General features: G+C 31.1%; 2 long non-coding RNA genes across 2 annotated transcripts; one reads left to right on the forward strand and one right to left on the reverse strand.

Annotated features, from left to right (window-relative positions):
- Window positions 1-2504: 2504 nt before the first annotated feature.
- LOC141447961 (uncharacterized) lies at window positions 2505-23009 on the reverse strand. The gene is made up of 9 exons (XR_012454717.1): window positions 22586-23009; window positions 16884-17012; window positions 16485-16688; window positions 16043-16328; window positions 15291-15536; window positions 14665-14850; window positions 13584-13786; window positions 3534-3617; window positions 2505-3269 (listed from the first exon to the last, which is right to left on the reverse strand). It is a non-coding gene; the product is annotated as an uncharacterized lncRNA (long non-coding RNA).
- LOC141447960 (uncharacterized) lies at window positions 17746-21813 on the forward strand. The gene is made up of 5 exons (XR_012454716.1): window positions 17746-18276; window positions 19260-19316; window positions 19456-19550; window positions 19959-20024; window positions 20182-21813. It is a non-coding gene; the product is annotated as an uncharacterized lncRNA (long non-coding RNA).
- Window positions 23010-24313: the final 1304 nt, after the last annotated feature.

Here is a 24313-nt window from a genome sequence, read left to right on the forward strand (position 1 = left end):
GAATCCATCTGGTCTGATGAAGTTAAGAAGTGTTGCAACGATGTCGTTACACATTGAGTCAAAAGATTGAGCTCGTCCAGGGAACCAGACATCATGAACGATGAATCGTCTGGTTCGTCGGAAAAGTAACTTTGAGCATCTGTGGAATCCAGATTGGTATTGGATGAATAAATATCCAACATCTGGTTCCATAGAGTTTGAAGTGTCGGATAATTGTTCAATACCTTCAATGATATGATCTTTAACAGTGCTGGCATTTGAAGATGCGTCAGAAGCTGAAGGCGGATGTATGTTCGTATGAGTGTCCATATTGGTTTCATCGATATTTTGCGTTTGGGAGATGTTTTTATACGTTTGACCGGCGGTTCCAGAGCCTCCAGAATCGCTGGATCCTTCATCTGAGAGTTGGGCATACATGTGTCACACTGACAGTTGCTGGTATGAACTTCGTCAATATGATCGGATGTCGACATATCTATAAATATACACTGCATGAGTACATAGTCTAATAATACAATATAGCATTGTCAATACGTATATAAACATAAAGTGTGTACTTACCAGTACCAAAATGATCAATCCAACAAGGATATGTGAACGAGAGAAATCTTGTGATAGTATTAAGTGACTCCAAACAATATATATACTCTTTGAGCGACGACCTACTGAACGACACGACCCGATCTCCTTGAACTTTTAAGATAAACGGCGTAAACAAGTTATATAACCAACGACGACCTACACCTGTGCTGTACCAATCTGCGAAGCATTGATTTACGGTACTATAGCATAGGGTGCACGAGCAGGCCCGGTTGCACCTCCGTGGCGGGGCGGAGCCATTTGGTGCGTTGTTGAAGTGTATGGAGATACTCTACCCGCCAGCGCTTCCAGAAATCCTGATGAATTCGATCAATGAGCGCCCAGCGCGACAGCCGGTTCAGGGGGATCGAGGAGAGGTCTCGTTCAGGGGGGGCCGTCAGGGGGCGGAGTACGAGGAAATGCCCCGGGGTCAAAGGTTCGGGGTCCGCCGGATCGGAGGAGATGGCGCATAGGGGCCGGGAGCAGGTCGTTGCCCACCAGCAGGTCAACGCTTCGCGGCTGATTAAAGACCGGATCCGCCAAATTCAATCGAGGAGGTGCGGCCACTCCCCGCGAAAGGGCGCGTGAGGCGTGGGGGGGATGATGGAATCCAACACCGTAGCCCCCACCACCAACCACGGAGGGTCAGCGGAGTGGGCGTGCGGGACCCTTGATGCCGGAGGTGAAGCTCCTGAAGCGTACCGGGGGCCGGGGGGGGTAGCAGAGCAGTCAGGAAGAGACAGGGAGGCGGAAGGGAAGGTAAGCCCCAAGATAGGGACAAAAAGGGGCGGTTAGATTAGGGGTAGAGGGAGGGGGGTAAAGAAGCAAGAGAAAAGGGGGTTAGCGGAAAGGCGAGAAGTCTGAGGGGCACTCAGGAAAAGGAAGGTTCAAGTACGTACTTAGCGTAGCGGAGAGGGCAGGCCAAGGCCCAGGGAGAGCGTAGGGGAAGGAATAGCAGGATCCGGAAGTGGGATCAGAGAGTGTCTCTGAAGCAGAGCGGGGTGGGTTTGATTATGTAAATGCGGTGAGATAACTTCCCTGAAGTTCGCAGACGAGGTGAAGATCAGCACCCAAAGCGGTAACCACAGCGGAAGTACAAAGCAGCAATTGCGCAATGCAGAGCGTAGGCGTCAAGCACAGAATACAAGCGGGGTGTTCTCGTTCACAGTAGAGAGCATACTGACTAGGAGAGGTGAGGGAGAAAGAGTAGCCGTAGCAGCGAAGCTCTCCGAGCCTCAACGGGGAGACTCGAGCGGGCAGGGCACGCGGTGCAGAGGGGGTTATCACACACACAGACGCAGGGGCTCCCAACAATGTTGCCGGATCGCCTTCGCTGCTGCCAGATGGCTTCTCATTCACACAATCACAACCGAACAAAATGTATATTATATCTTCGTTATTAAATAGGTACTTTATTTTAACTCTATTCCAAATTATTCTTCTGATTTCTCTTTAATATGCCCTTTATTCTGACACATATTCATGCTTGTTAAAGTATAAAAAGACAAAGTTAGGGTCGGCTACTGTTTAAATTTGAATCACGGAGGATCTAAAACAATATTTCAGTCTTGAATTCGTCTTACCGAAATATTCGTGAGCACAAATAACACACAGTTAATAACAAGAAGATTATTCAAATAGTAGTAAAATGCTGGAATAACTAGCTGTCCTAAAAAGTATGCATATTTTATATTACATATATACAACATTGTGGGAAGAACACCTAAATGGAGAATGTAATTGAAGAAAACTATGTTATTTGCGATAAAGCCAGATTAATTGTTACCTATTATTATAAACGTTTGTCTACTACATAAAATAACAATTACTTTAATCGAAGAATGAACTTAAACCGACGATTTTTATTTAAAAATAAAAATAAATAAATAAAATAAAATCATTGATGTATGTTGGTGTGAGCATTCTTTAAAAACGTTTATGAAATTTTTAGCCTCATATTTTTTGTATTTTATTTTTTATAACGTTTTCTTTTTAAGCTGTGATTAATAGTTTGATTATTATAGATAAATAGATATTTCAGTCAATTAATTTAAGTTAAATGGTGTGCTACTTGAACAAATATTTTGTAGACGAAAATGGCCAGCATAAGGGTCTGTGACATCTAATAAATTCTATAAAATATTAATGAAAATTAATGCAGTAAAATTACTTAAATAATATCAATGAAGTATTAATGAAATGTTGGGTACTTGCTGATTTGTGTACCTTTTGGCGTTTAAACAACCCTTATACTTAACTTTTTAAACTGTAAGTTTTTGTTAAGGAGATTATAATATACGAGTATGTTATACCCTGCTATAATAATTAATGGTTTGGATAACCAAGCCCCGAGAAGTAACATCCTTAGCCACCAGACAAGCCCCTCGCAATATGTGCACTGCCGTTTCCTCCTCCTCCTGACAGAACCTACAAAGGCTATCATCTGCCAGGCCCATGCAATGCACTATCCCAGCAGTCGCCGGTCTTGCATGGGATAGAAATTGATGCTGCTTTTAGTTTGGCAATAATAATTTGAAATTTAAGACAAAGCGAGAACAAATTTGGCATCTTATGAAATTTAAAATTTTATCATTACAATGATACGAAGCTTACCGAACAGCCTGCCATTAAAGAAGTGCTAGCTCTGCAATGGTCCAAAAATGATCCAAACACAGCAACCGATTTGAATCCTGTTGATTGTATTTGTCAACATTTAAAAGATATTAGCATGAAGTGTTTTAGTTAAAAAACAAACCAAGAAAACTTTAAAAACTGTAATCAAAGAATTGAAGAGAAATTACTGCTGTTTTTATCGAAAAGTGCAAAAGTTCAATAATGGATATTTCTGAAACTCATACGTTAAAAAAATTGAATACTTCGATCTTCTAACAATTAATAAATTAAAAAATTAATTAATTAATGTAACTTCATTTAAAATAGTCAATCTAACAAACCTTTACGCAGAGCGAAAATGAGAATTTCATGACATGAGAATTACTTATTACTTCATCAGTAAAATGACTGTTCAGCAAAGTGTCCTTTATATAAAAAAAATATGGTGTTAGTAAAAGTACAAAAAACGATATTGATTCAGCACAGTACGAATCACAATAATAATATACCAGCTGGCAGTCGCTCTAAAGCAAAACCATATTTTTGTTTTGGTGCTTCAGCTAGCAGACGCTTTTTAAAATGTTTATTATTAATCATTTAAAAATGCTACTACTGGTTAATTTAAAAGATCGGTATTATTTATTTTATTAATATTATTATTAAAATATATTTTTAACTGATTGTAAAACATGCAACAACTCCTGCAGACGGCTTAAGCCAAGCTGTATCTTTATTATAAGAAAATGTAATATTCTGTTATTATTTCTACCAAATAAAGAATTTTAAATAATTAATTTGTATTTTTTCGCTTAGTTCATTTTTCTCCTATGATTAAAACTACAGCAACAGCGTGTCTCGATCATCTAGGAGCAAGGAGCTCCCCATAGAGAAGGACACGCAGGAAGGTACAGTTCAAAGGAAGTGCATACAATTTAATTCTAATAACAGATGTCTATTGCACAGACGCTGCCATTTTCACAGCATCACAGTAAACCACTAAACTATATTTTCCAGTGAAAACGCCATATTGGACATCAACAATGAAATCAAATACTTTCCATTATGGCGGTAATAGAAAGTAAAAAAACCGTTTTGACGATCCCCTAGCACTCAGGTCAGGTAATTACGCTGTCGTCTTCATTTTACCTACCTTGCCAAGAGTTTTCTTTTTCTTTTTAACTTCGTGACCGTTTAAACAACCACTGATAAATTTTTTATTGGTTATTCAACTAGATAATTTACCAAGTTGACCATTTAAAGTCATTTTAATCAGTACTCTTTAAAAATACACTTAATTTGGATGTAATTTTTTTCTCTTCCGCTGCACGATTAAATATAATAAAATGATATAGCTTCTCAAATTTTGAAATTGATAAGGTTCTTGAATCAATTCTGAATTCTTGAATTCTCTTTTCCCCCGCATTAATAACTGAACTTAACATTAGATTCAAAGAAAGACAAGACTTTTCTATAATAGCCTTTGAGAATACGTCTAAAATTCTATTTGGAATCAGTTTCCATAAATTGTTTAAAATTATGTTAAATAATGCAAAAAATAAAAAAAGAATATACAAGTAAAGTGAAAAACTAAGTAAAATAAAAGTAATCAGCGAAGCAAATTAATAATAATTTGAGAAAATACAAAAGTAATTGATAAATAAATTCTTAACTGAAATAAACAAATGAAAATAAATAAATAAATATTTTCGATAAAACTATGACGCGAAACCATTAATGGTCCTCGGTGAAACTGAAATACTTCTTTGACTCACCTAAAAAAGTACCCACCACGTATTTCTGAGATAGTTTCGAGCTTCGATTCTTATAGTCTTACCCGAGAGTCGGAGTTGTTCCCGAAAGTTAAGTTACAAAAAGAAAACAGCTAAACCTCAGGAATAAAAAAGAGGATTATAATTAAAAGAGGGTAACTATCCTCTTATTTTAAACAACCATCGTTATTCAATTAATTACAGATGCGTGATCATTCTACACTTTAAAAAAAGTCCTAAAGTCAAAATCTCTTGGCGATTTCTCATTTGGTGGAACGTGAAGATCGTAATCGTTACTACAGGAAACTCACTATGATTATTTCTCATGTTTGATAGAAAAACATTAATTTGAAAACGAAAGGCAGAGCCAATAAATACGAATTAACTCATTCCACTAATCAAACCACCATGCATTGTGACTGATTTACCTTATAAACGATAATTTTGGGTAATATTTTAATAAAACATTGTCATATTGATAATAATACGTTAAATTTTATTAACTTATTATTAAAGTAATCGTAAATACATTAAGGCGATGGGATTAGTAGTACAAAATCGATTAAGAGGAGGAAGTTAAGGACTAGAACTCAGTTTAGAAATAGTTAACACATGAACCAAACCATGATATGCTGATGACTTGTTTTGTGCGTGCAAAAACAAGTTCTTGACAAAAACGTTTTTTTAAAAACAAGACAATTTCTCATTTAGGATTTAGAAATGAGTAGATCAATACGTAATACGTACTATTCTTCAACAAAAGTTACAATTTTAGTTAGAACGCAACAAGATCTATAGAATTTATCTTAAATGGACGTACAATAATTACATCGTGGTCTGAAATAGTACTTCGCTTGACTAAGCACTCTGCAAGGTATCTTGCCAAAAGTGAACACCATTTTCTTACTCTATGGCCAAAAATTCAAGGAAAAATAGTAATTTAACTAATTTTGTGAATTTTAAAAGGAACTGATTGTATTTAGGACTAAGCGAAATTTCATTGTTCAGCAAAGTATTTTAAGCGATACAAAAAATTAGGCTTAAACTTTAAATCCTATCCAAATTAATTGGTGTGCCGTTTCCGGCCAATTAAGACTGTTTAAGAGAAATAAGACTTAGCATTTATTTTCAAAATAAACAATATAATTAATACAAATAAAATAACAAATTAACACAAGAAGTGACGTCAGAGCACTTCCTACTCTATGTAGGGGTAGTGAACCCCCCACAACTCATCCACCCTAGCGTAGGGGTAGTGAAACCCCACCACTCATCCACTCTAGCCAGAGGGAGAGGTTCAGCCCCCTTGGCACACAGAGAAGGGAGGCTCGACGAAGGTATATAAGAACAAGAGGAAATTCAAAGAGGATATTCAATTGGGATTCAATTCAGTGATAGATCATATTGATATTGCGTTACATATTCAATTCAGTTCGATACTCAGTTAGATATTCAGTTCGAGATTGAGTTCAAAGTCTTACACTTCAATTGTACACAACGTTTAGCCACGTCAGTCAGTCTGTTCGGTTCTTGTAGTGTAAAGTATACAGTCCTTGGCAGTCAGTCACATACAAATATAATATCTTATACCGATACTAAAAGTGTTATTTATCCATCAACATCTACAACCAACTCTCTCCTCAAAAACCATTACATCTATTACCAGCAATATGAACTACTAATAAACTTATACTATTAATGCGTATAGCAGAAAAAACTTGAGAAAAGAGGCAAAAATTCAAACACACAAACAACAGATAACTTATAAGATAAAATAGAATTCGACTGTTTCAAAATAGGATATAGCTAAAGCTTTCAACAAAGTAACGTAAACAGCAAAAACTAAAGTTTGATTTATTACTTACTTGGTTTAAATCTTATATTTTTCCACGCAACCATCTAAAAAAACTGACTGATTATACATAGCTGCAAATAAAATAAATAAACCTTCTTTTACTACTTATTAAGAAGGAATCGTAAGCGAAAGGAGAAATAAAATTTGAAACTCTAAGCTAATTTTCATTTTTGAGTTTTTGTTGTTTTAAAAAGCCCACAAATACCCTAAAAAATGAGAGAAAGTTTTCTGATGATAATCTATAGATAGCGATCTACAACGAATGTTAAAAAAACCATAAAAGTTTTAAGTAAAACATGTTATGTGTAAAACTTAGATTCTACGAAATATATTTATCTAGATTCTACATCTATCTAGACAAATATTTACCCAAGAAAAGGAAACTTATTAGATGATTAATTGGCAGCTAATTAATAAATTTAAGTAATTTGGTAATAAGTTGCTAATCTTGGTGTTAAAACTTAAAGTAACGTAGAAAGCGCGACTATTCCAAGGCAATTGGTTTTTTGTAGACCATAGATTGTACCTTTTGATAACGTCTCTCGTAAATTGAGCCCCGACAGTCCAATTGACCGAAAAAGGTCTAGAACTTTGGTAAACTTTGATAAGAAAGAAAGAAAGAAAGAAGTCTTTATTCAATTCAAAAGATCCATAACATTAATTTCTAAAATAGGTATAAATTATAGAATTCACAAATTAATAAATGAAATAATAATAAGAAAAACAAAAAAAAAAACCGTTTTTATTTTTTATTATCTACATTTGAATTTTTACTTATATTTTTAGCCAAAAAAACGTCCACGTGGAACTTCGACCATCAGGGGAGTCTATTTGTTCAGAATTTATTTTGGTAAAAATTTATAATTAGACATGAATGCTAAAACTATAATCAGTTTTGAACTGTTCAGTAATTGATCGAAGTAGGAGTTAAGTTTATTATAACCTTTTTATTTACTTAAAATGATTTCCCTGACAAGTTTTTTTTTCTTAAAAAAAAATAATCTGAATTTTCAAAACACACATTCAATTATTCTTGCTTTTCTCGAAAATAAAAAAAGGTAACCTTGCTAAGAAGATCATAACTGAGCATGGCCCACGAAGATAGATTAGAAAAGGAGGGACGAGACCTATGTCCCACGGCACCGCCGGCACAAGAGACTTATTGTGCCTTTGGTCTACGAGGAAGAATATGGAAACGTTGAACACGAGAAAAGAGAATGCTTGGAAAGCAATTCAGCTATGGAAAATCTCCTGGAAAGTAATTCTAAAAAAATAAGAAAAGAGAAACACCTTAACCTATCCTTTAATGCTATAGAGATGTTATCTTCGACTTAAAAAGCTCATAACAAGAACAGGCCTCCAAAATTGAAAAACAAATTTAAAATTTTCAATAAGGTGCACTTTTTATTTTACTTTTTAAAAAGGAATAACTTTTAAGTAAAAAAGAAGCAATTATAAATCATTTTATTAAGAATTTAATGGAAATAAAAGTCTGAAATTTATTTTAAAATAATATTTGATCAGTTTCAGGGGTCGGCAACCTATTTCAAGTCGAGAGCCATTTCTCCTTAAATAATTTTAATAAATCTTACCAAGAGCCGCAAGGATGATAGTGTAAACAAACTCTGTAGATCTTTGGTATTCGCAAATTATTATTTTATGATATTCAATAACATTTAAATGTTTTATATATTTATTTTCACATATTGCAAAGTAAATAAACAAATAAATAATAACTAAACCTGTGTTTGAATGAAAATGGCGGCAGTCCTATATATTACGTACTGTATTTTAATATAATTCTATTTAATTTCTAACCAATCACATTTAAAATTATTTTTGAAAAAATATCTTTACTTTAATAAATGAAATTTTCATTTGTTTCAATAAAATTGAAATATAAGATATATTTTGGACAGGCTGAAGAGCCACAAAATTTGGATAAAAGAGCCGCATGCGACTCGCGAGCCACGGGTTGCCGACCCCTGGTTTATACAGAATTGCCGAGCAAAGAGATTGAGAAAAAGAATATTAAACCCAGAGAGAAGAGAATTGTGTACCAGCGCCACCTAACAACGGCGAAGGTGAGACAATCTAATTTAAGATGCTTTCCACAAAGCGTTAATATTTTGTGTCTGCTAAACACTGTATTTGGTGGAACCATTACTCGTAAAAATTAAAAAATATAATAGTGTTTCTCTTTTTATGTTCATTAGGAGATTAACCCTTTAACTGCTACGTAGTATTGCGGAGTAGTGGGGCTGTCAAGCTGAGCTCTGCCTGCTAGTACTAACCTCTCAAGCTAAGCAGTTTTTAGAAATTCGTCACTATATCCTTTAATGACTTTTAAACCGTTTAGAGGAGATTTAAATCTTTTACTGGGGATTTAAATGTTTTTAGTAAGCTGCCGTCTAATTAGTCATAATTAAGTTAATAAAATTATTAATTTTATTGTGAGATTGTGGAATTAAGTAAAAGGTTTTTCAAATCATATTATTTATTTCACATTATAATAATGTTAGAGCTCGCACCGGTATAAACAACAAAATCTAAAATATAGCCAGTTTCGCAATAGCACAAAAGAAAAAGTTTAATCCCAAATCCTTTTTGAAGGAATAAATTGTTTGAAGCTAAGCCTTCCCTTGTTCAAAGTTAGACTTTCGTCAATACACAGATTTTGAAACGGACAGAAAGTTTTCCTGAATTTTTCTTTCAGAATGTCTAGTATATTCTTGATTTTTATTAATTTCTCTCCTTCTGGATTCAATTTTTTTGTTGGCCGAAAAATACAACATCCTTAGAAGGAGCAAGTATCTATCACGAGACATGATTGTGGAAGAGACAAAAATAAACTAATAAAAACTAGAACTGTAAATAACTAAATTACAAAAAACTAACAACTGACTAACGAAAACTATAAAATAACTGCTGAATAAATACTTGAAATAAAATTTTTATAAAATAAACGAATGAAAATATGAACACGTCTCACAGCAATAGTTCTAGTTATAGAATGAATATTTTTCGATGAATATCTATCTGTCGTCAAGAAAATGTACTAATAGTTCATAAAAAAGAATAACCCAATGTACCACAATCGTACACAAATATGTGCTTCGAACAGTCAGAGGGAAAAAGTAGAAACACATATAGGTATGTGTCCTTAGCGTGAGAGGTACAGCCATGCAGTGCACATATATGTGCTCGTAGCGTGGCAGGCATTATTACTGGTGAGCACATATGTATATGTGTCTGTAGCAGTTAAAGGGTTAACATCGGATATTATAAGACTTAATATCTTAATATCTGACGTACAGACCAAGAATATCTTGAAATCCAAACTTCTATCTCGACGAGATTGTCAATCGGAATAATAGTGTCGTATCTAAATACAGTGACTCCCATTATTATTGGGACAGTACATACAGAAGTTAAAAATTGACGAAAATTAAAAGTGGCACTCAATTATTCAAATTTTTTTATAAATTCATTTCATTTTATAATTACTATTAATTACATATTATTTACATATTACTATTATTTAAATAAGTACATAAAAATGTTTTGGTAGATTAAAAAAAATATATATAATAAGAAGTGCAAATTCTACCCCTCATAAGTATTGGGACACTATTATAATTTATAGTTTGTCCAAGGTTTTGCCCGAATATTTATACAATCTGTAAATATTTACCTTAAACACATATTCAATATGAAATTAATAATTAAATTAGTTTATATAAATCAAGCCAGGTGTAACATGTCGCGCAAAAATACAAATACAACGATTGAACAAAGAAATTGTAATTTCTTTGCACAAAGACAATAAAAAGTGTTCGAGAGACAGAAAAACTGATCGGACCTAAAACATCTACTGCGTGGATCATCATTCAGCGTTACGAAAAAGAAAAAAGAATTGTTTCAACCCCACAAAAAGGCCGTCCACAACTGCTCTCTGCTGCTCTCTGAGAGAGAGCAGCAGAGAGCAGCGTTATATATTAAAAGAATTAAAAAAGATCACCGACTTAGTGCTCCAAAACTTCTATGTGAAATTTTTGACGTGTTCAGAGAGCAAAAAAAGAGCAGAAACTGTTCGGAGAGTGCTAAGAAAACTCGACTATCATGGTAGAGTAGCCTGGAAGAATCCTTTTGTCAGTAAAATTGTTCGGAGAGTGAAATTTGCCGAAAAATATTTTAATATAAATAGTGACTTTTGGAATGATATACTCTAGCGATGAATCAAAATTTAATGTTTTTCAGTCAGATGGAAGGGTTATGGTCTGGAGGAAAGCGAATGCTGAACTCGAAAAGAAGAATTTACAGCCAACTTTAAAGGGTTTTAAAGCTCCACCACCTGGTGGAGGTGGGTCAGTTATGGTTTGGGGCTGGATGTCCGCATCAGGATTTGGAGAATTAGTGTTTGTTGATGGAGTGATAGACAAAATGGTTTATAGTAATATATTAAAAAATAATTTGGAAAAAAGTGCCAAAAAATTGGGTATTTTAGGATCTTTTAAATTCTACCAAGAAAACGACCCCAAACATACGGCTTGGGTGATACGTCAGTGACTGTTATATAATTGGCCAAAAGTATTCCAAACCTCTCCGTAGTCACCGGATCTTAATCCCATTGAACATTTATGGCAATATTTAGCTAGTAATATAAGTAAACGAGTAATATCTAACAAAAATAAATTAAAACGATGTTTCCTGGAAGAATGGGAAAAAAACACCACCTAACCAAAAACTTGTTTCACCTATGCCTGATCGTTAGAGGGTTATTGTAAGTCAAAAAGCAATTATTAAATTATTACCAACCAAATATTAAATAGTAGGAGATTTTAAATATTGAACATTTAAACTCTAGCACTTCTGGTGTCCCAATATTTTTGAGAGCCTTATTTTACACTTTTTCAAAAAGTGCTACCTAACAGTTTGGAATTTCATTGAGTTATACTTATATATAATTTCCACAGATGTTGCTAATGTTATTTAAAAAAAAAAAAAATTCCAAACTTTTGTATGTTGTTTTCATTTTCCTTTTAAATCATTTTGTAATAGGTGTCCCAATATTAATGGGAGTCACTGTATAAGTCTTTTAGTCAATCTAGTGAGTGGATTGTCTTGGAATACAAAAGTATCAGCTGACACCATTGTCAAAGATTCTTTCATAGAAACGAAAAGTTGCACTTTACATAATATATTTAAGAACTTCTCACAAAATGTTTAAAAAAAATTGCCCTTCTCGGTTTTCTAAAAATCCTCTACATCTAAAAGGAAGAAATAATAAGAAAAGACCCGTTAAAAAAAAAGGATGAAGTATCATATGCAATTATAAACATCAATTGCATAATTGAATATGCGAATAAATATTTGAAAGATCAATAAATTCGTCAGGACAGGCAGAATGTTCATAACAGCAATCATCAGCAATTATATTCTTTGCTGGCCATGAAGCACAAATATTTTCAAATTTGAAAACTTTTTTTGTTTCTCTTGAGTGCTAACTACTCATATATGCGGTTTGACTTGACGTGCTGGTGGTACTAACACCCCATTAATGCGGTGCCGGCCGACTTTCTCCTGGTACTAACTACCCATTTATGCGGTTGGTGCTTTTTCGTTTGTTTACTATTCCCAGTTAAATGTGGATGAATTTTTAATGCTTCCAGCGACATCTATACATTCTATATAATATTTCTAATGTACTACAATGATAATAGATGGCATTTTTTGTGTGTGTGTGTTATTTTTTTAATTCTCCCAACGACATCTATTGACATTTTTTTTGTTATATTTCTATTAGTTTTCAATTCTCCAGCGACATCTATACAATCTATGGTATCGACAATATTTTTAATTTACTGGAATGGCAATAGATAGCAACTTTGTGTTTTTAAATTTTATTGTTTCGTACACAGACTGATTTTTCCACTATCAACTAGAACCCTATTTTTCCTTTTTAGATTTAGTTTTTCTACCTGCTCCTTTTTTTTTATTGTATGGTTTATGTTTTTACGACTATGAAGACATGTTAAGGGTGGATAACACCCTTGCATACATATTTTTATCACTATTGCGTTTGCTTTCGTTCAAGTACCAACTATTTGCAATTTTTTAGTTACACTTTTTGAATTTTTAGTAGTTATTATTTGCGTTTATTTATTAGTTTCTATTGCGTTATTTTTAGTATTATTGTTTTAATTTTTATTTCTAGTTATTCTTAGAAGTTCGGATAGTTTATTATAGTTTTTACTTTGAATTTATTGACTTTAGTGAGTTTGAATTTCCGATTATTTTATTACAGTTCAGATTTTAGTTTATTTCTTCAGTTTAGAAACTATGGCTGGTAAAATACTAAGTGAAGAAGAAATTTTAAAACTTTTGACAGTAAGTGATAGTGAAGAAGAATAAAGACGTAAAAATAAATTATTTTAAGAAGTATTTCTTTCTAGCTATCATAATCCCAAAACATTAGGCTAATTAAACATAATTAAAAGCATTAATTATTGAAAAAAATTGAATAAATGCACAGGAAATATAATAAGTTACTAATTATAAGGAGATTTAAAAAGATTAAAACCCTTAAAGAAGTGGATTTAAGCTTTAAAATGCTTGTAAACAAGTAGTGGGGAAAACAACCTTGAGTTAAAAAGAATTCAGTATGGTGGGGAATGTAGCCGGCTGGATTGTCAGTACTGTGTGCACTTTAACTCTCTACAAACTCAGTAAAGAAGAGGTTAAGTAAATAGTTAAATCAACCTTACAATTAACTACTTTTCCAATATCCAGTGTTGTCTGAAAAAGCTCGTGGATGTCAAAATGCCTGGTCACTGTTCACAATCTCCTTACTTCCTAAAAATAGCTTCAGCTTAGAGATGCACCATCTTCTCATCCCCTCCGTTAAAGAGAGCGCACGTTAAATGATAACTCGACAATAGCCTCTCCTTAATCAGCAGCTCTAGATAATCTAAATAATCAAATAAACTTATGTTAAATAGTTAAATAAATAATCAAGAAAGCTAAAAAGCCGTTAATGATATTAAACCAAGCCAGAATTGATTTCATCACTAATCGGTATATTTTCAAAAGATTCAATCAGTTCTCTCTTAAGTATACTAAAATAACAAATTTCTAAAATGTTTTAATTAGTAGTTAACTTACAGGTATAACAAAACATAAAAAGGTGCGAATACCTGGTAACGATTTTCTTTTCTTGTAGGGATTATTTTAAGCAGATTAGGGCTACTTAAGACTAATTTTAAACAGCATTTAAGTACTTAATCATTGAATACCTTTCTGTATTTGAATGTTTGTTTTAAATTCAATAAAAAATAATTTCTTTGGTAACCATAAAATTGTAACCATTACCATGTAACCCGCTCCACTGGAACAAGATTCAGGCTACTTGGTGGTACCTTCGGATATGCCAGCTTAACTATACAAGCAACATACAACACAAAAACGCCTGAATCGTACACTATGTCCATGGAGTATGATATGTGAAACTGTTGGTTCCTTTTTGAAGCCATGGTGAAATTAAATTTGAAACCATGAACTCAACGTGTTATATATGCTCATTATTGAGGTATATACACGATTTGTTTTCAATCTATGAAATAAGTACCTAAATTATCAAGATATTTCTTTTACAGATTCCAAATCTGCCAAGACTGGATTACACAAATCTACTATACAGAATCTAGAGAGATTTACGGTGGCATAGGTTTGCTTGACACCACACTCACAAGCTAAGCCTAGGTCTTTCATTTAGACAATAGAAAGACCAATTTTTTTTGAACTTAAGTACAATTGTATCACCATTAGAAAAAAATATATGTTACTTACACTGAAATTTAAACTGAAATAATCTCCAGCTATGACCAAAAATAACTCCGAGATTTCAGCATAAATCGAAAAGCAGTCTGTGATGTGAGATCGTCTATGCTTCACCAAGAAGTGAAGAAACAATAAAAGAACCTCTCCAGCATCCATACTGCACGCCATCTCCCCTCATTTCAGCTCATCAAATTCCTATTTTAATAAATTTGTATAAAAATTGTGTAAAAAGACTTGAGATATTGCATCATTCTCCAGAATAAAATAAAAAGTATAAAAAATATTACATATTTCTAATTATATATTATTTATGATTCATTTTAGATCTAATAAAATTAAAATGTCCACATATTTTTATAATTAATGTGTAATAAATTAATGCAATTTAAAAAGCAAAAGTTCTGTAACATTTCTGCTGACTTCTTCTTTGTTAGATTTCGTTTTTGATAAAGTTCTTTCAGTCGAGATGGTTTTGCTGTAAATTAGACGATAATTTTAATATTTATAGATAAATATCATGAACTTTATGCCCATCATTTATTATTGTAATTGCTGAATTATTCTAATAAGTATTAGAAAAGATTCTGATTATATCCTACAATAGTTTTAAGAACTTATATTTCTTTTTACTTAACTGAACTAAGACAATAGTCGTTAATTGCAGAACTGCTAGTTTTCCCTAAATTCGTCTCCTTCTTTAGCTTTCCATCCTTACACCTACGCTGCAAGATCTTCCTTGTGGTCACCTTGCTGATCCATCCCTTCCGGGTTATTCAGCTAGCACATCTTTTTTGTGATCCTATCCAACGGCGTTCTCTACACTTCCAAATCCAAAAATCTGGACTACTACATCTCCTTCGCCAAATAATTGTTTCCCAATCCTACAGAAAAGTGTAAGTATTATTTTTCTGGGCAATACAGGAACGATGTTTGGTTTTCTGCACTAAATACGTACGGCTTTCTTAACTTATTTTGAACTTCAAGAATGGGAAAATTATTCTTTTGGTAACATGTGAAATAATTATTTTTTATCTAGGTAAGAACAAAAAAAATTATTGACTGCAATGTAAATACAACCATAAATCTAATTAAAAAATCATTCCTAAACAATTAATGAGGATATTTGCTTTTCTCACTGCCAAAGCTATGGAAGAATCCGTGGTTTAACCTGAATCCTAATAGTTCAATGACATGGGGCTGCCATGTCTACTGTTCAGTAGCAAAACCCAAAAGGTCAATATTCTTCAGGACTGGCAATCCAATCCCTAGCTGTAATATTAGTCCAAAAGCAAATTTCTGGTAACAGAATTCCTGCTTTAATCAATTCATCAACAATTTCAAATAAAATTTTATTTAAATAAACAGTAACAAATTTTAAATTTCTCACTTTTATTTTTTAATCAATTAAGCTTCCTTCCGTTGACTGACAAGAAATTTCTCTGTAGTTCATAGATCTGGCGTGTAAAAAGAACTGCAATGTCCTGAAGTCCTGCAGTATGCTCCAAAGGGTCGATTTCCAGGGCCGGGTTGAAGTAGTTCCAAAGGACCCCTATCACACACAGCTCACTGGTCCACAGGGTCAGTCCTTACAATTGGATCTCACCATTCCAAGATACTGTATCCAAAGCAGGGTCCAAAAGCCAATTGCTTGCAACAGAATTACATTTGTGGAGCTAATAGGAACAAAAATTCTCCCATTGCTCAAATTGAAATTCAAATTGAAATAATAATGAATAGAAATTAATCTCAATTTAATCAAAGACAATTTTAAAGTTCTCACTCCTCAGTCTGTTAAAAAAATAAATCCGAAAAGCTAAAAAGGAAACTACCTGAATTAGTTTATAGATATCCGGTTCTTTTGTGTACCCCAAAAGACTTATATTCAGGTCAACAGATAAACCAATTGCAAGATAGAGATACCTTCAATCTATGCAGAATCAATTTTACACAGGATCATTCTTCATCACAGCTTGAAACTAAAAATTCCAGGCTATGGTCTTACCGAGCTGAGTCTGTGCTCCAAAAGTCAGCTGCTGGAAATAAATTACTTTATTATTATTATTCATATTTTTGTTTTTTGTAGCTGTTAAGATCAAATGACACATACTGCACCAAAATGCAAGGTGCTTGACGTGTACAAACTAAAAAATTCATTCACAATTTAGGGCATGCATTTCTCGACGATTTTAGGAATAGATACTATTAAAACTATATCCAAAAATGAATACCTTTTCTTAATGAAATTGTTCCAAAAATTAATTTAATAGATAAAATAGTAATTAGAAACCAATTAACTGTGATGAAATAGCAGTTTTCCCTTTCAAATGTGAATCATCAAATCTCCATACAACCTTTATCTTTAAAACAAAAAATTGAATTTTTAATTAGTATTAATTAATTATATTCAAATTTTCATTCAATTTACGTTTTACTGTTAATTTAAAATGAAAATAGAGTTTTCACTGGAATTACACTCTACTAGAACCAAATTTCCAATAATTTCTATCCCCACCACTTTTTATTAATTAAAAAAATCTCCAAAATAACTTGAAATAATTATTAAAGAAAATAATAATGAAATAAGATACGTATCTTCATCTTTGTAGGATGTTAAATTTTCATTTCAATATCTACCTACATAAATGTTGCATAGTAAAAAGTCACATTAAAAAAAATGTGTCTCTTTTGGACAAAAAAAAAAAAAAAAAAATTAAATGGGCGAGCTAGCACAACTTTAGAATTATTAATAATTATTTTATACTGATACCATTATCTTATTTCAATTTATTACTGAAAAATATTAATTTATCGTTGCAAAAAAAAAATATACATATATACATATATATATTTTAATTTGCTCAGCCTCCATTTAATGATTCTTTTTTTTAATTCAAGTTTCCCCTCACCAACCCAATAATTTCGTAAAATTTAAAAAATAGAATGATAAAATTAAGAATAAATTGTGGTTTTATTTAAAAAAAAGAAGAGAGAAATAAAATATTTACTTACATAATTATATTTAAAATTTCATTTTCATTTATTTTAATAATTATAACTAATAATTAGAATGCTTGTTCTATTTAGTTCAATTAATATTTTTCTACTTTTTAAATGAATTTTGATCCAATTTGATAATAGATAATCATTTCTTTCATCTTTAGAAAAAACACATTAATTAAATTATAATTTAAAATTGAATGTCAAGTTTTAAGGCAGCCATTTATTTTTCCCTTTGCTTGTATTTAAGAAAAAAACACAGCCTTTATAAACCTATTACGTCACAAAATAAATCTAAAAGCTTCCTTTTATTTGCCAAATACTTCCTAAATAAGAGATCAAATCTGATTGGTCCACGTATTTATGTAATGTACATCCACATAAAACTTCAACTTCAAGTGACAATACAAAAAAATAATCCCTGAATATTGAGTTTATTAATGCATAATTTTTAAAAAAGGCCGTATCAGAAATTCTTTTTTATTTTTTTACAATAGAATATGTATAAATTTTCTAGTTTAAAAACAATTTTTTTTTAAATTGAAGCTAAGACAAGAGGCTGTCGTAGCAAGTGCAAAGCCCCCTTCTCCTGCCTGCTCTGGACCTGTGAAGATCAGCCCTGCTGTAAGTCCTTTTTACAAATTAATTAATAGGAAAAATTTCTCAATTCCCATCTAATTTTACTTAAAACTTGTTTATTGTGTTATAAGCTTCAAAGTGATATATAATTTTGCACATTTTACCATTGATTGATATTAGAAAAATGTGTTTAAAGAAAATTCAATTTGACTGAGAGAGAATCCAATGTGGCCAGCCAAATTGAATAAATTAATTAATAGGAAAAATTTCTCAATTCCCAGCTAATTTTACTTAAAACTTGTTTATTGTGTTATAAGCTTCAAAGTGATATATAATTTTGCACATTTTACCATTGATTGATATTAGAAAAATGTGTTTAAAGAAAATTCAATTTGACTGAGAGAGAATCCAATATGGCCAGCCAAATGGAATTGAATTTCATTTTATTAAAATTTCTTTTTAAGCTTGTTTTCACAACTTCCAATCCCAAAAACTTTCTAAAAATGTTTAATCCACTCAATATTAACTATTTAAACTATTTTTTTAATAATTTTCTTTTTTTATTTAAAAAAGTGAAAATGGGCCTATTGCGCAATCATCCGTGAATTTTAATTTTAAATTTTTTCCCCATTTTCTTTTGCAAATTCTTTAATAATCCAACTAAAAAATGTTAATACTTTATCCTTTTATAAATATTTTGCTAGAATTAATTGGATTTATTCAATTTTCTTTGGAAATAGAAAATCGGCCCCCTCACGCAATTTTCCGGAAAATAATTTATTTCTTCTTTTTTCTTAAAAATTCAGCCAAAAAGTGTTAATCCATTATTCTCCTATTAATATTTTACTATAATTTTGTAGAATTATTATTTTTTCATACCAAAATCTAAAATAGGTCCCCTCACGCTAATTTCCGATATATAAAGAATTTCTTTTATTTAATTCTGTCTCACTAATTCTTTAAAAATCCAATTAGAAAATATTATACTTATTCTTTTTATTAATCTAAAATGTCTAAAATTATTTCAGAAAAAATTAGGAGCAGGAAAAAAATAAAACAAATTTCCTAAGAAGAAAAGCCCAAAGGTAAGATCCAACATAAAGTAATTTCACTTTTTATGTAGTTTTTAAAAATTTAAATTTTTTGCAGTGTTTTAATAAATTTAAGAATTTTTATATATATTAAATTGATGCAATTTTTATTTATATTTAATTCTAATTTCAGATGGGAGCATTTTTCTATTGCAACACTTTGGTTAATTTATTCGACATGGAGAATATGATCTGATTCATCCCTCAAAATGGTCACCAAAATAAAAAGTAAATGGAAAATGACTATAAATTTGTTTTTCTATTTTTTTTTTTTTTTTTTTTGAATTTTCAGAATTAAAGTGTTCATTTTTTAGATCCTTAGATTGTCTCTTAGTATTGCAATAATAGAAATTTTAGGTCTGTCCATGTTAAGTTTCGATTTTGTCAAACTAATTCTTAAAAAATCCAAATTAAAAATGTTAATAATTCACCTTTTTATTAATATTTTACGATAATTTGCTAGAATTATTAATTTTTTATTCCAAATTCTAAAATAGGTCCCCTCACGTTAATTTCCGTGATATAAAGAATTTTTATTTTATTTTGTCTCACGAATTCTGCAATCCAAGCAAAAAGTGTTAGTATTCAATCTTTTTAATAATTCTATGTATTTTCTAATTATTTGTATTATTTCAGAAAAGATAGGAGCTCAAGAAAAGATGAAAACAAAAATTAAGTTTTTCCTAAGAAGAAAAACCGAAGGTAAGATAAAAAAAAAATGCACTTTTTACGTATTTTTAAATTCAAATTTTTTGAAATTATTTTTTACAATATTTAATACATTTTAGCATAATAAACAATAAAAATTAATAAAAATATATATTTTGCATTTTTTATTAATATTTAATTCTAATTTCAGATGGGAGAATTTTTCTATTGCAACACTTTGGTTAACTGATTCAACACGGAGAATATGATCCTGATTCATCCCACAAAATGATCTCGAAAAAAAAAATGTATCAAAGTAAGAGGAAAAAACTATTTGATAAATTTATGATTTTTCTATTTTTTTGAAATATTTTATTTTTTATATAGAATTTTCAAAATTAAAACGTTTTTCTTTCTAGACCCTTAGATTGTCTGATAGTATTGCAATAATTTGAAATTTTAGGTCTGAACATAATGTTAGGATTGATTCTTAAATTCAATTCCTAACTGTTATAGCCTAAAATAAGATCAATTTTGTAAACTTAAAAAACGATCATTAATTTTGAAAATGGAAATATAAAGAAATAAGAAAACAAAAAATAGAAATAATAAAATATATATATCAATTAGTCTAAATTTGACTTACCAAGGTGAAAAAAAGAAGAATATTTTCTTTGTTCCTTAATTTTATCGGTTCAAGAACAAATTTCCTTGTAGTTAAACAAAAATAGAGTTAGTAATGTATTTTCATTTCCAAATTAGAAAATCCAAAATATATTACCATCTCATTTTAAGTGGAAAGTTTTCCATAACTTTTGCCACAAAGACAGGGAAACACTTTGTTGTTGAAACGTTGGCAATAAAAAAGAAATATCCTTTTTTTTTATTGGTTGATCCTCATCAAGAGTTCTTTTATTACTATGTACCTATCTACTTTTTTTTTTTTTAAATACATCTTGTGGTCACATGGACCTCACAACATCTACTTTTCCCAAAGATAGCCTTCATTGACACAGGATTGTTCTGGAATAACGTACTGATTTATCCAGGGCAATCTGAACATAGGTAGCCCACCAGATGGTCAAGATCTGTCGGCAAATAAATTTTATTTCATGGGTGTGGGGGGGGGGGAGAGTGATGCGACCGGAACCATCGGAAATACTCGCCAAGAGTCTGGAATTATAGTTTATTTTTAATAATGGTTTTTATTTTTTTGACAGCAATTTATATTTTTTTTTTTAAATAAATATAAATAAAATTATAAGTACATACACATATTTTTTTGTCTTTTTTGTTATCTAATTATACTTGAATGTGCAATATTTCGACCTACACCTACTTGGAACAACGTAGCTTAGATTTGTTGCCTATTTTCAAGCTAAGTTAATTTCTTAGTCGTATTTTTCTACAACTTTCCTTATTTTTTTAAGATGAATATTGTCCTCTATTTGAAAATCCTGTATAATGTTCTTTTTTTTTTATATTTTTTTACTTTTTAATGTATAGAGTTTCCTATTCTGTTTTAATTCCCTATATGGTAAGGTGCGTCCCATTTGTGCCCAATATTCGAAGTTGTTTTCATTTTTTCCCCTTCCGAAGTCTGAGTTGATTTAATCTATGAGAATGAATCGTACCCTTAAAAAAATGGATTAAAACAACCAAAACTCAAGTGGAAAAAAAATACAACCTGGAATACACAGGGGCACTAGTGGGAATATCTTTTCCATGAAGGGAAATTAATTAAAAACTCTGTACAATAAAAATAATCAAAAGAAAAAGGAATACAACAGAAAAGGATTATCGAATAGTACAGTGAGGAATTTATATTCTCAAATAATAAAGAAAATTAATATAGTAAAACAGGATTAAGAACGTTAACTCTGCTAGATAAATGACGAATTAGGTGACTTTCTTTTTTTAAAATATTGTTCTTTTTAACATTTAATGAATATAGAAATAAATTGATTTAACAAAATAGAAATTAAGGATAATAAAAAAGGGTGGCCTAAAATCAAAATCCTCCAACAAGCCCCCCCATTTTCCAAAAAAATTAATAGGAACAGGCAGCTGCTGATGGAATGACAGAACAAACCTGGAAATCTACAGAATCTGAATTGCTTTCACTTTTCATTGATTTAGGGGGATTTTATTATTATGTCTGTGACACACGCAGCCATTTATATTTGTAAATAAAGTGCACTTTTTTTTTTACAAGTAATAAGTTATAACAATTTTTAAATTAAATTTATGTACGATAATACTATTCATAATTGCAATAATTACAGGACTTACAGTTACACTCATTTCAAGCTGCATACCATGTAATTCCCATAAATATGCACCATATCTCCGAGAACTCTTATCTTTTTACGAAAAAGTGATAGTTCACTTATTTTATGAGTGGGAAGATAGAAGTTGAGAAAAAAAAAATTATGGGATTTCGCTAAAAACTCAAATCCTATTGTAAGGTAACCGGGCACATAAAAGTCTCGAGATGTCTTTACAGAGATAAATTTTTTTAATAATCAACTTTTCCGACCCAGAAAACCCTAAAAAAAGTGTAATTCCGATGAAAACTCAATATAGAAAACATAAAAAACAAAAAATTAATTTACATGAATAATTTTCCTTTGTGGCTATTACCAAATTGTTGAATTAGAATAAATTTTGAATTTGTTGATTCCACAGCCAAATCCATAAATTATATTATCCATTCATTTTGAATAAAACTAAACAATTCTTGGATCAAAATTTTTAAAAATCACAAACTGCAATTTGAAATCACTAATTCACTGAACTCATTTGCATAACCTCACCAGTATCACACTAGTATAAAAGACCTCTCCCAACACTTAGGATAGTAAAAAGACTGAATTCCACCAATTATGATAATAATCATAACAGAAGCAAATAACATGAAAAAAATAACATAGAATTTAAAAATTTAACGTTTTTTAACATGTACTTCACAATGCTCAGCTACGTAATAATTCAGAAAAATAACTGCGAAAATAATATCCCCCTCCAAACAGTCATAAACTGTTGAGTCGTAGGCCATTGGTTAAAACCATGTTTATTTCTCCATCTTTTGGCCTAAGTCCTTCTTAGTAAACCAAATTAATAACATCCTTTCTGTTAATTATGAGAAATAAGGGAACTACAGACTACAATAAAAATAAGGAAATACATACAGTCTGTAGGTATAATTCAACCTTTTATCTATACTATGTTTAATTTTGGAAAATACCTCTACTCTAAAGTTATAATTTACATTCAGATCAATAACTTTTATTTTATTTGTATAAAAATCTTTTATTGAGATTTACAACTGCAACAATTGTTACAAGTATGTTTGGTACATGATAGCACTTTGTCAGAATTATTATCGTGAACATTTAACTTTACTGCTATCATGATGAAAGTAGATCGCTATCTTCTCCTCAATCTCCTAGGAGCATTACCTAAAGGCGGAAATGGATAGGTGTTCGGTTTAAAAGATTTAAGATGACCTGCTATAGAGTAAATGAAATTTTGAAAAAACTAGTTTTCATCAGCTCTTTGATTGAAAGGGATTTTGAGGTCATTATGGCTTTGTGTGGTTAGATACATTAAAATGGTATTTTTTTGGCTTGTCAGTAACTGGTTGCTTTGAGAATTGGAAGATTTAGTCGATCACCATACCTACAATGCCGTTTGTCCAAAAATAGGGCGGAGTTAAAAAGGTAGATACAAGACTTTTGTTATTCAGGTTCAGGGTAATGGGTAGTTTCTTGCCTTTTCAGTCTTGTATGGGAGGGGGGGATTCCAGGGCAACCATTTTGTCTAGCTACAATCCAAGGTAACGTATTTTGACTGCAGTTGGTGCGCCAATTGGCTGATGAAGATGTGGAAACTATTAGTTGAATAATTTTTGGCGCATTTCTTTTCACATCATTTTTATGTAATATTGGTGGTACATTCTTGTTTCTAGATAATGATAAATCTATTTTAAAGTTTGAATACATAAACATTATGAATTATTATTATTATTATATTTAAAATAATTTCTTTTTTAGCAAATTTTTATTTAAAATATTTTATTATCTCTGTAAAGCAATTTAATTATGCATTTTATTATATATATTTTTTTTTAATTTCAGCAAGTGCGGTGGTGTTAAATTTTCGGAAGTGATTGCCACGTGACTGTTTTCTGGTTTCAACAAATAATTTTCTTTAAATAGTGCGTTCATAAAAATAATAGTAAAAAAAGAAAGTATTTCGGTTTTTCAAAATTCCGTCACAAAAAGAAAAAAGAAAAGCGTTACAGTATTTTTGCGTTCATATATCTTTTTAAACTGTGTCAA

Source organism: Rhodnius prolixus, unplaced genomic scaffold (genome assembly GCF_049639745.1).
Source record: "Rhodnius prolixus isolate KJV_2025 unplaced genomic scaffold, Rpr scaffold_13, whole genome shotgun sequence".
NCBI classification, from domain to species: Eukaryota; Metazoa; Arthropoda; class Insecta; order Hemiptera; family Reduviidae; genus Rhodnius; species Rhodnius prolixus.